At 38.2% G+C, this 11471-nt stretch overlaps 1 pseudogene; it reads left to right on the top strand.

Annotated features, from left to right (window-relative positions):
• The first annotated feature begins 8235 nt into the window (after positions 1-8235).
• Positions 8236-11221, top strand: LOC114628678 (annotated as a pseudogene).
• Positions 11222-11471: the final 250 nt, after the last annotated feature.

Raw genomic sequence — 11471 nt, 5'->3', positions numbered from 1 at the left:
AGAAGAAGAAGAAGAAGAAGAAGAAGAAGAAGAAGAAGAAGAAGAAGAAGAAGCAGCAGCAAAGAGGAGCAGCCAGCAGGAAATAATCAAACTTGGGACTGAAATCAATTAGAAACTAAGAGAAATACAAAGCAATGAAACCAAGAAATGGTTCTTCAAGAAAATCAGCAAGATAAACAAATCTTTCACCAAACTAACTAAGCAGCAGAGAAGCAGTGTCCAAATTAACAAAATCAGAAATGAAAAGGGAGACATAACAACAGACATTGAAGAAATTCAGAGAATCATTAGGACTTATTTCAAAAGCCTGTTCACAAAATTAGAAAATTTAAACAGAATGGATGATTTCCTAAACAGATACCACTTACCAAAGTTAATCAATTTCAGATAATCTAAATATTTCTATATCCCCTAAGGAAACAAAAACAGCCATTCAACAACAGGATCGAATGGCCCTTTTCACTTTGCTTCCAAGTTTTTAGCACGATGCCTCTTAACATATACCCAATTTCCAACCTGGTACTTGTATGGAACCTCTGTAGTACATATATTATACAGAGCACTTGTATGGAACCTCTGTAGTACATATATTATACAGAGCACTAAGTTTAAGCCACAATTCCTGGTGGTTGATCTTGAAAGGTTGTAATCGAGCCATAAGATCTTTGTTAGCCTGAAAAGTCACTCTGGGGGCATTAAGAGCCAGGGTCAAGGGAGTAGGGGTCCCATATAGGATCTCTCAAAATGGTCAGGTTAAAATGGTAGGTGTTAGTATTCTGTCTAAACTCCACCTCCACAGTTACCTGGCAACAGCCAGGTAGGTGTGCCTGCTATAAAAGGGGCTGCTTGCCTCCTCCTCTCTCTCTTACTCTCTTACTCTCTTGCCTCTAGCTTTTCCTTGCCCTTCCTCCCTTCCCTTCCCCCTCTCTCCACATGGTCATGGCCAGCCTCCACTTCTCTCTCCTCTCTCTCTCTCCTCTTTCTCTACCATCTTCTTCCGTTTCTCTCCCTACTTTTGCCCTCTGCCCTGAAAAAACCCCCTCCCCTTTATAACCGTTTGGTCTGATGTTGTCTGTTCCAAGCTGCATGCTGAAGTCTAACAGTAGGAAGTATTCCAGGCTTGGAATAGGGCCAGGGGAAGGAGCACCACCCAGTCAGTATCAGTCTCCAAGGACAATTTAGTTAAGGTCTCTTTTAGGGTTCTGTTCATTCTTATTATTTGCCCTGAGTTCTTGGGACAGTACACACAATGGAGTTTTCAATTAGTCCCCAATATCTCTGCCAATCCCTGACTTATCTCATAGACAAAATCAGGACCATTGTCCAATCCAATTACCTTGGGCACTCTGAACTTCCGGAATTTTTTTTCTAATATCTTCTTGGTTACCATGGTAGCTGTTTCCTGCTTGATGGGGAAAGCCTCAACTCATCCAGAGAAAGTATCCACAAACACTAGAAGGTATTTGTAAGCATATTTTTCCTGGCTTAACTTTTGTAAATAGACCTCCCAATGTACTCTAGGCCATTCTCCCCTAGATATTTTCCCCTGTTTACTCTTGGGCACATAAGTATTCATTTGCTGGCATACCTTACACTGCTTTACTACCTCTCTGGCCCAAAACTTGAAGTCCATTATATATACTTTAGATTCCTTAACTGCTTGGATGAGCTTTTTATCTCCTAAATGAGTCCATCTGTGCATTTGGCCTAGTAAGTCTTTTGCTTGCTTTTGGTGGAGTATTGTTTTATACAAGAAAAAGGGCAGAATGAAGGGCCCTAGAGGCTTTCGCCAGCCTTGCACCCACCTGCCTCAGGTCAAGCCTAGGCCAAGTTCCATTCTCCACCCACAAAATCATTCTTTTTTTAATTTTTTTTATAATTTATTTATTTTTTAAATCATAATTCATTCACACAAAATCATTCTTAAGTAAAAAATTCTCAGAACGATAGTCACCTGACCCTCTGGAAAGTCCCAGGTAGAGTTCAAATGCATGCATGCTTGCTAGCCAATAAGTTTAAAGGTCAATATGCTTAGCCAATAAGTTTGAACTGCAACCTTGCTGATGTAACCTGTGCCCCTAAAAAAGTATAAAAACTGCTTGTAATAGCCATTTGGGGTCGCCTTCTAGTCACTCACCTTGAGGGACTAATTGAAGGTCGACTCCAATGCACCAGATAATAAACCTCTTGCTTTGCTTTTGCATTGAAAAAACAAAACAAACAAAAACAAAACAAAAAAACCCAAACAAACAAAAAACACTCATTCAATGTCTCCCAGCTAAAACCCAGCCCCAGGCCAGATGATTTCTGGGCCAGAAGATTTTAGTGCAGAATTCTACCAGACTTTCAAATAAGAGCTAATACCAATACTCATGAAACTAGTTCACAAAATAGAAAGAGAAGGAACATTACCAAACTCATTATATGAGAGCACAGTCACCCTGATACCTAAAGCACACAAAGGCTCAACAGAGAGAGAGAGAGAGAGAGAGAGAGAGACAGAGAGACAGAGAGACAGAGAGAGAGAGAGACACAGAGAGACAGAGAGAGAGAGAGACAGAGACAGAGAGAGAGACAGAGAGAGACAGAGAGAGACAGAGAGAGAGAGAGAGAAAATTTCACAATGGATGTGTATTTTATGCATAAGTGAACAAAGTTGAATATACTTTGCTATACATTCACACAGGCCTTCCACAGAACACTATACAGTGTTTTTAATAAGAAATCAATCATAATGGCTTTATTTGTGATAGCCAGAAGCTGGAAACAATCCAGATGTCCCACAACAGGAGAATGGATACAGAAAATGTGATTCATTTACAAAAATGGAATACTATTGAAGATGTAAAAATAAACCCACACACCCATGGCCACTTGATATTTGACAAAGAAACTAAAACCACACAATGGAAAAATGAAAACATCTTCAATAAGCTGCTGGTCTAACTGGATGTCTGCATATAGAATGCAAGTAGATCCTTATCTATTACCCTGCACAAAACTGAAATCCAAGTGGACCAAAGACCTCAACATAAAACCCAGAGATACTAAATAATAGAAGAGAAAGTGAGGAACTGCTTTTACACATTTGCACAAAGACAAATTCTTGATCAGAACACAAATTGCTCCGGCAGTAAGATCAACAATTAGTAAATGGAACCTCATGAAACTGAAAAGCTTTTCCGAGGCTAAAGACACCATCAATAGTACTAAATGTTACCTTACAGAACGGGAAAAGATCTTTACCAACCTTACATCCAAAAGAAGGCTAATACCCAAAATATATAAAGTACTCAAAAAATTAAACACAAACAACCCAAATAACTCAATTTTTAAAAATAGGTACAGAGCTAAACAGAGAATTCTTGACAGAGAAATATCTAATAGCCAAAAAACATTTAAAGCAGTGTTCAACATCATTAGTCATCAGCAAAATGCAAATTAAAAAAAGGTTCCATCTTATACCAGTCAGAATGGCTAAGATCAAAAACTCAAGAGACAGCACATGCTGGAGAGGATGTAAAGTAAGGGGAACCCTCTTCCATGGCTGGTGGGAGTACAAACTTTGGAAATCAATTTGGTGTTTTTTTCAGAAAATTGGTAATAGTTCTACCTGAAGACCTAGCTATATTACTCCTTCATGTGCCCAAAAGATGCCCCACCACACCACAGGGGCATGTGCTCCACCATGTTCATAGTGGCTTTATCTGTGATAGCCAGAAGCTAGAAGCAACCCATATATCCCACAATGGAAGAATGGATACAAAAAATGTGGTTCATTTACACAATGAAATACTACTCAGCTATTAAAAACAAGGACATCATAAATTTCTCAGGCAAATGAATGGAATTAGAAAATATCATCCTGAGTGAGGTAACCCAGTCCCAAAAGGACATGTATTGTATGTACTCAACTATAATTGGACATTAGCCAGAAAGTACAGGATAGCCGTACTACAATCCAGACCCAAAAAAACTAAGTAATAGGGAAGGTCCAAGGGAGGATGTGTGAATCTCACTCAGAAGAAGAAACAAAATAATCATCACATGTAGATGGAGAGAGGGAAGTGGGTGGGAATTGTGGTGAGAAGGGAAATGTGTATGGGGATCAGATGTGGGAACTAGGGGGTGAGAGAGTGCTGGGAGTGAGAATACAAATCAGTAGGAGGTATCTGTGGGACTAACAGAAGATCTGGGATAGGAGAGGCTCCAAGGAGTCTATGGCGATGACCCTGAGATTCCTACCACCAGGAAATATGGAGACTAAAGTGGCTACCTCCAGTAGCCAGGCAGGACTTCCAGTGGAGGGAAGGAGACATCAATTCACCCACAAGACCTTCAACTCAAAAATTTCCCTGCTTACAAGATTTGCAGGGATAGGAGTGGAGCGTAAACTGACAGAATGGCCAACTAATGGCTGCCCTAACTTAAGGCATATCCCATGGGAGAAAGCGAAACCTTGACACTATTAATGATACTCTATTATGCTTGCAAATAGGAGCCTCGCATAACTGTCTCTTGAGTAGTTTCATCCTGAAGTGAATGGGAAAAGATTCAGAGACTCACAGCAAAACATCAGGTAAAATTGGGGAGTCTTCTGGAAGAATGCAGGATATAATTGAGCATGCTGGAGAAGTCAAGGACACCACAAGAAGACCTACAGGGTCAACTAACCTGGGCCCATGGGGATCACAGAGACTGAACCACCAAGCAAAGAGCATACAGAGGTTGGACACATTTGTAGCAGATGTGTAACTTTGTCTTCATGTGGGTTCCCTAACAACTGCAGTGGAAACTGTCTCTTTCTCTGTTGCCTGCCTACGGATCAATTTAGAACTTGCCTTTTGGCCAGTTTCCACAAGGCTACCCTTAAAGCTGGCTGTAGCAGCTGCCCAGGCTCCAAAGCACAAAATCTTCCTGGTTCCTGCTTCAAATAAGGTCAGGAGGGTCATGGTCCCAGGTCTGGCAGGTATGTTACAGCAACAATATTGATTCACTGGCAGATATGGAACAAAATGGCTACAGCTATCCTTGGAGGAACAGACCATAAAATGACTCTATTTTTGAGTTGTCCCAATGAGTCTAATCATTGACTCGATTTTGTTTTTCTGAGGCCAGGAGGACAAACTTTTTTTTTTTTTATCAGCCTTTGTTGTCTTAAATATTGGAAATTTTCATGTCCCTTAACAACTGTTGTTCTTATGCTTGCAGACCTTGTTACATGCATGCCTATTAGGAGGGGCACTAGTTTTAGAGCTGCCCTGGTAGTGTAGAAGCCTCGGGTATTCTCAGTCTTCTTTTCTAAAACACTAGTCTATCTGAGGCCATAGATGTACAAGTAAGCAAGAGTCAGAAGTTTTAGTGAGGATAAAGGGACTGATATTGAGACTTATTCTTAAGTAAGTCAAGTGCCTTTTGGAGGTACTAAACAGTAATGGGAAATGTGTGTAGTTAATACCTGTACATTTCAGTGTTGAAAGTATCAAGACTTCATGTCTTGTATGAGCCTGTGTATAAGTAGAGACCTTGACTTTTTTAGGTTAGGGAGAAGGTTTAACATTTTTGTTGGAAGTGATAATGTCTAAGTCCCTGTTATTGGTGGCCTGGAATTTTTGGGTGGTTAACATCATCTCAGGGTCACCATCATATGTGTAAAGGTGGAGTCTCCGAGTCTTTTCTGTATTTATATATCTCATATATTGGAAACAAGCTGAATATAGCCATCAGTAGGCCCCGTGTCAGAAGCAGAACCCGGAAGCTCAGGGCCCTTGCTTCTGTCTATTAGAGTCTGGCTGGCAGTGTTAGTCTCCAACAGAGCTTGTACTAGGGCAGAAATGTCAGAGGCAGGGAATATGGTACCTAGAGTGGGCTGTGGTGGCCAGTGAGATAACCAAGACCTTGTCTGGCAGATGAGAGCTGGTTGCCCTTTTCTGTGCTAATGAGTGTCCCTTTCTGGCACTCTCAGATCAAAGATGTTTATTGTGTCATTTGTCCTTTGTAAGTGGGGACAGGACATTTCTTTTAGGTAATTGTAATGACTATGTCTAAAATGGCTATAATTGTACTCAACAGATGACCCTATCTAAAACATATCCTCTGTTTTCCCATACTATGTTTTATATTATTTATATTGTTTTTACTTTTATTTGAATGGGTTTTTTTGGTTTTTTTTTGGAGTATCTCTTAACTTTTTATAACTGAATATAACTGTTTTTATCAGTTATCTAGGGAGCTAATGTTTTATAGCATCATGTAACAGAAAAAAAAAAAACTTCTCCCCTACAATCGGGGTCTCTATTTGAGGAATAGGAATATATATAAAAGGTAGACAATTTTTTTTTATTTTGGATCTTATATCTAAAAGACCTAGAGAATGAGGGAGCATATGTGTTTGTAGTTTCTGAATACCTATTTTATTTTGGCCCAAATAACTTATATAAGTTAAAGGTGAGGGTTGGGGAACCATAAGCAATGTTATTAGTAATTAGGCTCTTGTCTGTAGTTTTAATCAAAGTTCATATGTATTGTACTAGAGCATATGACTCAGAAGCTTGAGGCAACACAAAAGAGAAAACTAGTCTCTAGAGTATTTCATCAGTCTGATTTTTAACGTATCCTGTGGGTGTTGTTGATGACTCATTGCTGGTCTGGGTCCTGACATTTCCAGGAGGTAAACTTTAGATGACAGTGATGAATTTATGACTGGATCTCATCTATTTTTATGGCTATCAGGGTGGTCAGGATCATGAAGTGGAGTTCTTTTCACAGTGTGTCCGGGGGTTCCTTTTTGACCTAGTATTTTAGCTGGTGAAGTAGGACAGTGAATGTCTTATTTCTCTTCTGTAACTGCTTCCTGTTGACATTAGGACATTATAAAGAAACCCAGGAAGGCTTAAACTCTAGTCAAAGGCTGGGCAATGAGGCATTTATCAGAAGCATCTGATTAACTGATCCAGATGAAAGACAGGGAGCAATCACATCAGCTGGACTGGTTAACATCAGTTTTTAGCAAGTCCAAAGTCCAGCAGCTATATGAGTGATCCCTGGATGGAGTCTGTCAGGCAGATGAAAATCTGCTGAGACAAATACAGACAGGGACAGAAATTAAAATTGTCTAGTAGTTGGGGAAGGTAAGGAATTTCAAGACCAAGAGAAAAATCTCATTTTTAAAAATGGAGCAGGTATACTTATCTGGAGTCCACTTGATCTGTGGCAGGAATATCTAAGTCTTAGGACTCTTGACTTCCTGAAGTTTATATGAACTTTAGTCTATAAAGGGATATACATTAGTACTTACCATTAAATTGAAATCTATATTTTAGAAAAAGTAGTTAACAGGTGTCTGTTAGACAACAGGAGTAGAATCATGTCTTTGAGATCTAGTAAAAGCTATATGTTTGTGTTAAAAGGCACAGAATGATTTTTTTTAATATAGAGGGCTAAATATATAAATTGAACACAAATGTTTTTAACATAATAATAAGTATCTTTATGTCTATATTTAAAAGACAAGTAAAGGGAATTTGAATCTTGAATTCACTGAATTGTAAACTGTTAGTGCTTTTTTAGCTTATCAGAACTCTATTGATCGATGTTAAAATTTTGTGGGGAAGATTATAAAATATTTTTTTATTTTTTATATCTTAATCATTTTTCATATTTTTATAATTTGTATTTATATACCTTAAAACATTTTTTTAGATTTTTAAATCTTAATTTGTGTTTACTAACTTTAAATATTCTTATATGGATTTTTTATTTTAAATTATTGCTTTTAGCATCACCTAAGTTCTTTATATCTTTTAACCTATATCATTTGTATTTATTAATCTCAAATATTTTTAAATCTACATACAATGTTTAGACATTAGATAAAGTTGAAATATTATATTTTTTATCTAATTAGACATAGGCAGTTGATTATTGAGAGCAGTCATTTAATATGAAACCTGTGAATAAGGCAAACCTGTTTGTCCTTTTTCATAACAGTTTATCATGAGATAAGGAGTTAGTTGCCTGGGTTGTTGGTTTTTTTTTGTTTGTTTGTTTGGTTTCTTGCCATTGTTTTTGTTTTTGGTTTATCTGTTTTCACTGTTAAGTTAATTTAACCGTCAATGTGACCAGAGATATGAAGAAGGATAAATTGTAATTTAAATGGCATGTGTGTCAATGAAAACGACAAAGACTAGTCTATATTTTATTACTTAGACAGATATCCCAAATTCCTGTGTCTGTATGGCACCAAAGACAGAGGCAGACTTTGGCCATCAGGCCCAGAAGACAAAGAGGCTTTTTTCTGTGGAGGAAGAACATGGGAGAGACCTTGTCATAGCAATGTATGGCAATAAAATTTCTAGTTGTCTTTTGTTTGTTCACAGTTCAGGTCAGGCTCTGGCAGCAGGCAAGGCACTGGGGCAGTTACTCCCAGTAGTTATCATACCTCAATCCCAGAGGTGCCCTTTGTCATTGTGCCCATATCTTCTTGGAGACCTTGGGGAATCATTGTTAGGATTCAATAGTTTTTATCTGTTATGGTAAGTTTAAACATATTAAATGTCATTTTTAGCAGATCTCTGATTGGTTTGAGGGCTACCTGAATTACTTATTTAGCATATCTGAGTTAAACAGCCTTCATCTGTTCTTAGTCATCTGTTTTAACTTGTACCTTTCAAACACAAAACAGAAAACTAAATAAAGCTTAATCTTGAAATTAACTTTATCAGTACTTAGCATAACTTTAACTATATTTTTGAGTATATTAAGGATTTGATTATCTTTAAGGTTAATGACTCATCAGTCCTTGTTAGGCTTGAACTTTAAATGCTACAGTTTTGAGTTGAAGTTCTTCTACTATTAAAAATAATTAACCCATAAACATATTCTATAAAGAGACTAGGAACTTTTCTGACCTATTTTGGTATATCGTCATAAAACATAACAATTTCCCATATGATTTAGTTTAAGCTAAAGTCAGTATCAGAACAGGAAAAAGTTTACCAGTTGGGAAAAATGACAAAGACCTTGGATGAAAGGGCTCTTATCTCATTCCTGGGCTTGTTGGAGCCTTGTCAGAGCTCAGGCAAACTCAAGAGCCAGTGACTTTTAGCCTTTTTGATATTGTAAACTTCTAAAAAAAAATTAGTTAACGAATATTTAAAGTTTTATTCTTGGTATCTTTACCATAATTTATAAAGCAATGTATACCTGATGTAATGAGAAGAAAAAACAAAACTATAACAGATTAAAAGACCTCAGGAATGTTCATCTAACTGACACCTTATTACATTAATCAATAGCTGTATATTTTGTAAACTGTGGCTATGACCACCCTGAGCAAGAAGGGTTTTCTGTTTAGCCTGTAGTAACTTTTTAAATTATGGATCATCATTTTTTCTGTGGCAGCATTTTATAATTTTTAAAACGTATTTGGGATGACTGTCTCAAAGTAACCTGTAGTTTTCCTGACAATTTCTTGTTCTCTCTCCTGTTAAGACCTGTAGCCCATTTCTGTTTTATTTTAAAACTTTTTGTTACCGTATTTATCATTAGATCTATTTTACTATCATAGAGACTCTTTAAGTTTTTTTTTTTTACCAAAATTGTCCTGCTTTGTGGGTCCGTAATTTGATTGTTGTTGTCTATTATAAATTTTTTTTCCTTTATTGTATCTATCATATATCAACAAAGACATTGCAAATTTTAAGATGTTTCATAAATTTATATATATATTTAACTATAATTTTAAAGTTTCTTTTGTAATATTAAAATAAAGTATTTTTTAAAGAATGAAGTCATAGAGCATAACTATAATTTTGGAAGGCAAAACCAATTTTTAACAGTGTAACCATAATTTTTAGAAGACAAAAACAAATTTAATTTTTTAAAAAACAGTTTAAATAATTTAGTGTTTTAAAAATCAATACCAAGTATATCATTTTTATGTTACAAAGTTTGTCTACCAGGAAAGTTCTTGTATATGAATGTATGAAGGTGTAGTTTTAGTATCTCATTAAAGAAACAGTCTTTAAATCTTACCTTTTATACGCCTGTTTTTTAGGACAGATATTGTATTTTAAAATATTACCTCAGTTTATGAGTACCGGCGACAGCTCGTGATGATGTGAGAGACGCTGGTGCTGGATGGAGGATGGGTTGGTCAGGCCATGTGGGCTCACAAGAGGTATCTCGCATTTGGCCGCTCAGGTGTGCTCAAGATGTACATGCTTCTGCATCTGCACAATGGCTGGCAGGTAGACCAGGCCATCCTTTAGGAGGAGGACTGTGTGGTCATCATTCACTTTGGACAGAACAGGAACGCCACTTGTATGAAGATGGACAAGGTTCTGTAGTGGGAGATCTTCCTCATCTTGTATGAGTCCTGTTTGGATATCCCAACTGTTTTTGAGCAAACCATGTTGGTGTTGCTTGTACTCTGTAGCATCTTCTCTGATTCTGCAGAGTCTGACCAGCTTATCTGCCGCCAATATGAACATCACCTGGCTCAGTCAGATGACCGATGAACATGCAGCACTTGCAACCTGCTCTGCCTACCCGAGAACTACCAGATGAAGTACTATTTCTGTCATGGCCTGATGAGGATGAGGATGGGAAGATTGTGGACTATGTCCTGGCCAAAATGGAAGAGGATCCTGATGATGTCCCTCATGGACATATCACCTCGTTGGCTGTGAAATGCTCACACCAGTGTCTTGGCCTGGCCCAGAAGCTGATGGACCAGGCCTCCTGGGCCATGATTGATAACTTCAGCCCAAAGTATGTATCCCTGCACGTCAGGAAGAGCATCCGAGCAGCTTTGCACATTTATTCCAACAGCCTGAACTTCAAAGTTAGTTGGGTAGAGCTTAAGTACTACGCAGATGGAGAAGATGCATATGCTATGAAGCAAGATCTCTTGCAGGTGGCGGATGAGCCGAGACAGCATCTAGTGCTGAAGAAAGGAAGATATGTGGTTCTGGGTTCCAAGGAGAATCAGGGTAGTACACGTTCTGGTTCTGAAGAGGCCTGTCAGCAGGAGAACCTGGCCAGAGATGAGAGTAGCAGTGATGGCAAAGACAGCACTGATGTCCAAGACAGCTTGCAGACCTTAGGGTTCGCCTCCGAGATCCTACCTGAGCACTACAGGTCCTTATATTTTAGCCACATTGTTTTTGAGAATATTGTTCTGCAGTCTCTGATCTGGGCTCATCTCCCAATGGCCTGAATGGTCCTCCTTTTCAAAGTTTAGCAGCAAGCTTCTGCATAACCTGTGTGATCATGGAGGCACACCTGGGCACAAGAACCTGCTGTAAAAGAATCAAGGAAGCCCGAGGACTGCCATGCAGCACCTTTCTTGGCTTTTTCATGCTGCCATCCGATTCTGTTCAGTATTATTCTGATTGTGTGTATCCTACAGGTTTCTGCCTGGAATGCCAACAGGAAGTGGGGACAACTCGAGAAGATCCCCCCTTTCA

Source organism: Grammomys surdaster, unplaced genomic scaffold (genome assembly GCF_004785775.1).
Source record: "Grammomys surdaster isolate TR1022 unplaced genomic scaffold, NIH_TR_1.0 61, whole genome shotgun sequence".
Lineage (NCBI taxonomy): Eukaryota > Metazoa > Chordata > Mammalia > Rodentia > Muridae > Grammomys > Grammomys surdaster.
Note: the sequence above shows the minus strand (reverse complement) of the source record. Positions and strands in the feature narration are given on the sequence as shown.